Raw genomic sequence first — 5,786 nt, forward strand, 5'->3', positions numbered from 1 at the left:
ATATGTTTCTTTTAGAAAATGACATGTGAAAAAAACATTCTTAATCATCAAAAATCATTTCTAATAAAACATTTAATTAAAAAGATTAAAGCAGGCAAATACTGTTTTAATCCTTAAAGTAAATTTAAAAATCATGATAACACTCGATAAAGCATAGAAACATAGCAAAAAATAGATGGTATAGATCTTATTTGCAAATTGGTAACTGTAACACATTGTCCTTTTCCATTTCAAGGATGAGATGAATCCATAGAGTAGATTTTTTCACGAACAATGCTATATTCTCTCCTGGATGCGTATTTAAAAATACTTGCCAATGTGCCTGTTTCTCAACGTTTTGAGTACTATAGCCCTCTTTGCTATTGTGAGATCTTTCTCTTGTTGTATTTTTACTTTATGTTCCAATTTTTTTATTTTTAATTTTTAAATTTTTATTAGTGAGACACCATGAGGTACGGTTGTAGACATATGAATTTTTGTGCTTGGGTTTCATTTATACAATGATCAAATACCCATCCCTCCACCAGTGCCCATTTCCCACCACCAGGGATCCCAGTATGCCTCCCACCCCCCATCCCGTCATCCCACACTGACTCTGTGGGAGGGCATTCCCCTTTGTTCTCTGTCTCCTTTTAGGTGTTGTGGTTTGCAAAAGAGGCATTGAGTCGCAATCATGCTTGGTCTCTAGTCTATGTTCAGCACTCTCTCCCATCCTGGGAGGATCCTCCCAACACCCTTTATTTGGTGCTCCATTCTCTATCTGAGCTGCCTTTTCTGCTAGCCTGTGTGGTTGGTCTCCAAGCTATGAAGAAAAATTCCTGACACTAATCTCGGCCACTCTTGGGAGTTCGTCTCCTATTTTGTTATTTTATGTTCTCCGGGTGAATGCAATCTTGCTCTGTCTGTCCCTCTCTTTCTGACTCATTTCGCTTAACATGATACTGTCCATGCAGTACCACTTCTATGTAAATTTCATGCTCTTCCTGCCTGAAGATGTCTCTCTGGCTTCCTGAAAGAACAGGGAGGGGAGAGGCAAAGTCCTGGTCCTAAGTAAACAGAGAAGGGGAAGAATTATCTAAAAAACATACCAAAAGAGGCATTGATTGGCAATCATGTTCGGTCTAGAGTCTACTTTCAGCATGCATCTCCCATCCTGGGAGGATCCTCCCAACACCCATTATTTGGTGATCCCTTTTCTATCAATAAAAAATAATAAAAAAATTAAAAAAACACACAAAAACAATCAGTTTTGATTCATATGAAATATGGAAATTCTGAATTTCACGAGTAAGAGATTTCCCTTGGCTTCACTGAAACGATTAAAAATTAAATTGCACAAAATAGCTTTGCAATGGCCCATCTCATGGTGATTCAATTAAAAAATAAATGAATAAAATTTAAATCTCTCATAAAGATTAAAACTGTCACACCAAATACATGCACCTTGATTTGAAACAGATAACTCACATTTGAAAAGAGAGAGAGAGAAGGACTAAAACAAAGTGAACAAAGCAAATGACTCCTTAGGAGGTCATATATATAGTAATTAAGGTGGGAGGAGGTGGTCCTGGAACATAAGAAAAGGTATTTATGATTCAAGGATTCACACCCAGAGATCTTATTGCAAAATTACGAAAATATATAAAACTATTTCACAATACCCACAACCATGTATGGTGAGACTGGAAATTTGATACCAATTATTTATTCACACAGATGTATTCATATGCCTATCATATGCACTAGGGAGATCAAGGGAAATCATTCTTAGCACTGACATTCTTGGAAACTGAAGTAGTAATCAGTTTTTATGATTAAGTTGTTATGATTTCATAGGCAGTGTTTGTTTCCTGAACCAACCTTGAATGTCTTTAAAAGACCAAATACAGGAATATTCATTCATTTTTAATTTAATATATAATATGCTGAATTTACATGTTAAACAGAGATGGATGTCTTTTTCAATAGTCTATTTGGGACACTGTCCTTGACTTGTTTTATTAGGAACTGAATGTGGTACCCTATAATCTCTAATTCCATCCCTAGTCCTCGCTACTCTACTTCTACCAATCAAAACAAACTTCACTTTAGACCTAGTTGTCAAGTAATCTCAACTAAACATGATAGTACAAAATAAGTCTGATCAAATACTTGTGTTATCCAGCAGTTGTTAAAGATGCTTACACAAGTGAACAGAATATTGAGAAAGAAACGAACACTCCAAATTGACGTTGAAGAAGGCAAAGAATACATGTTGTAAGTGACCATATAAAAGAAAGAAACTTAAAGTCAATTCCTTGGTAAGTTCTGGTAGTCTTGCAACCATGTTGCCCATGGGGTAATAAGCTAGCTAAATCTTCCTTCACTTGGATGTTCCTTGTTCACATCCCTGATATCGCTCTTTTCCTCCTCAGAACCCATTCCCAGTAAATCATGTGCTCACCAGATCTTGTTGTTTCAAGCTTTGTTTTCGCCAAATTTCAAATCCTTCCTTTTGCTCTTATTGTCTCTTCTCCCATCATTTCAGACTTTTCTCGCAACATTTTTTCCTCAGTGAATACAACTTTCCTTCAAGGGAGTTGAATCTTGTTAGTTTTGAGAGTTTACTGGGATCATTTTCCTCTAGCCATACATGAAAGGTAGCAAAACACTTTTCAAGTTGTTCTGTTCCCAGCCAGTCAACTACACTTTCCTGGGAAAATTTGTTGGCAGTTTAGTCTCAGGTCTGTCAGAAACTGCACCCGTGTTCCTCCATTTCCACCAAAGTAGTTACTGGTACCAAGCAGACTTAGTGAAATATATGTTCCTGTTAACCCACTAGCACTTGGGATCCATGTGAACACTTTCCAACTGGCTTTTATGAACCGTGGTCATCCAGTTTGCTTTTCTGGTGGCATTCTGGTTCTCAATATTCCTCTCTGCAGCTAAGTGATGTGAAAATACCATCTTTAGTAAATTGTATGATTGAAAGCTCCAGAAGGAATGCCAGCCCTTTCAGCTCTCTCGGTCTTATATGTAACGTGTTCTTTAGAACCTATCGTATTTTCGTATTTTTGTTTTGTTTATCAATTACGAAAAACATGTTAACATAATTAAAAAACATCCACCAACTTTCCTATGATGATCACCAGCTGTCCAGTTCTCTCCCCTTCCCGGTTTCCCTGCCATCCATTCCTCACCCCATTAACTCTCCTAAGACCATCTCTTTCTGCCACCACCTTCCAGGCTCAAGGTCAAGCGGTACCGACTGCTTTGGGAGTGGTGACCTAGTGCGCATGTTGTCTTAGTCAGGTACATCCCTCAACGCAGCCCCAACGACACTGATAACGTTGGTTCTTGTGTGAGATGCAGTTAACAGCGATGTTTATAGAAGGCTACAGGCACCCGGGATCATGGAAGACCACAGAGCAGCCTCTCAAGGTAATATAATTTGAGCTCCCCACTCTTCATCAGGCCCATGCAATTTCTCCTCTGATGGGCTTTAGAACCCTGGACCAAGTTTCTCTTTCTCAGAATCTTGTCTATTCCCCCTTTGTCCTCTCTATACCTTACCATTCTTTCCCATGCCATACTTCAAACCCCAGCCCCTCCCAAAAACAACCACATTTGACAGCATCTCAAACTTCAGAAACTTTATTAGCAACCAATTAACTACGATGCATCTCTTCAATTGGTTAAAAAGGTATTAGAATTAATAAACTGTGTATGGCATTTCAGTGTTTGTCTAAGGCAACCAACTGGTACCTCAAGTGGAACCTATCATTCCAGCTACTCACATTACATAGCCATATTAGAGAGAGATGTCCATCTCTTTTTCACTCTCAATAAAGAACTGCACTTTCCCCAAAGAGGTGTGTTTGGCATCGTTCTCAAGCTCCTGCTGAGCATTCCTTTTCATAGCCTCACGCTTTGGTCTCTGCTCTTTGGTGATGGGCTTTGACATGACTGGCTCGGGAACATTGGGCTTTCTCCAAGGAATCAGTTGTAAACAGAAGTCTTGGAGGAGAAACTGACACTGATGTATGGGTGTCAAGAGCCGCTTCTTCACAGATACAGGAGAAGGCTCCCGATGTTGAGAAGTGCCAGCTGCTGTCTTGTAGGGAGCAGGTGTAGAAGCTGCAGGGCGAAGAATACACTGGCTACTAGGGTTCTGCAAACCTGGTTGAGATGGGTTGGTTGAAATGGACTGAGCAGGTTTGGCAGAACCAGACAAAAATGCAGTGGTTGACCGGGAAGAATTGGCAGCAGTTGCCTGAGCTGCATTGGTAGAGCCAGGCTTGGCAGGGTAAGCTGCAGCAGGACGATGTGAGGCCACAGATTGTCGTCTGGAGAAACAGGTCGAGCTTGCGGCCTCTCCATGGTAAGAAAAGTCAAAGGTACCAATTTGACCTTCCCAGGAGGTGGCAGCTCAGACTGGGATGGAGATGAGCGTTTTTCAGCACTGTTACTTGGTTTCTGTACTTTGTTTTCACCTGAGTTTTCTCAAGGACTTTTCCATCCCTTGTAGCACCTAGCCATGGCTTGACAGCTGCGGGTGAATTGACATCTTTAGGCCTCTTTGAGCTACCCAGGACCTGGAAGGAAGAGATTCCAGGTTTTGGATCACTCTTCTTCCCCAGAGCATGAAAAAGTTTGACAGAATCCAGCATCTGTATGCCTAGGTAGTGGCGGGACTTTTTAACAGCCTCTTGGCAAAGCGCAGGTTGATTTTTCTTGCGTGTCATCTTGCCAGTGGTGGGCTATTCTTCTGCCTTGATCTTGTTCCCTGGCTGCTTACACATCTTAGCTTTCTTAGAGTTTTCTCTGGTGTTTCTTATCTTCTCCTGCCCATGCCTCTTTTTCTTGCTGATGCTGCTGGAGGCAGCTTTGTGAGGTTTGCTGTTAGTTTTGGCTGTGGTCACAGGACACCTATCACTGACTGCAGCATTACGAACAACCTCTGCTCCTCATAGCAAGCATTCTTGGACTTCTGGCTGGATTTTGGCCTTTGTTTCTCCCTCAAGAGTTTCAGAAGCCTCCTTTTTGTTGTTCTGTTTTGCATTGGAGGTCCCCTTAGTGCCACTTGAATTTTCTTGCACCTGCTTCAGAGTGATGGTCTCAGTGGTGTTCATTACCTGAAGATCTTTTCATTGATCTAGGTCTACTGGGATCTGGTAGGTCTCCAGAGCTTTGAAAGCCCAGGTTTCATCTGATCAAAATTTATAACTTTTTGTTCCTGAGTTGGAGTTCGGTCAGCGACAGGTTACTTTGGGTTGGAGATATTATGGGAACTTTCCCAAGGTCAGGTGGTGGATTCCTCTCAAGTCTTTGAATCCTTCTACTGCAACATGTGGGCAATTCGGAAATTTTTGTCAGACCAAATGTCTGACCTGAAGTTCGATGCCAGGGAAGTCTCCATTTCCAGGAAATTCATCACTAAAAAGGAACCGAGGAAGAAATCAGTCCCTGCAAAATGAGATATTCCCTGCACAAAACTACTGCTGCAACAACTGTGCACCTACCATCAATAGACAAGGAATTGTTACTGGCTCTTCTACGGATCATGGCAAGGCCCTGTGCTAGAAGATTTTAGGTAACTGTTGTAGTTCTTACTGTTTGTCATGTGGTGCTGTTGTTTTTTGGTTTTCTTTGTATTTGAAAGAGTTTCTGTATAAACTAACTTAAAAAATAAGAGACTTGGACAGAGGGATAGTCCATTTGGTAAGGCACTGGCCCTGCGAAGAGCTGACCTCCATTTGATCTTTCATATCACGTATGATCTCCTAAGCACATTCAGCAGTGATCTC

The sequence above is a fragment of the Sorex fumeus genome, unplaced genomic scaffold (assembly GCF_029834395.1).
Source record: "Sorex fumeus unplaced genomic scaffold, SorFum_2.1 ptg000070l, whole genome shotgun sequence".
Taxonomy (NCBI): domain Eukaryota; kingdom Metazoa; phylum Chordata; class Mammalia; order Eulipotyphla; family Soricidae; genus Sorex; species Sorex fumeus.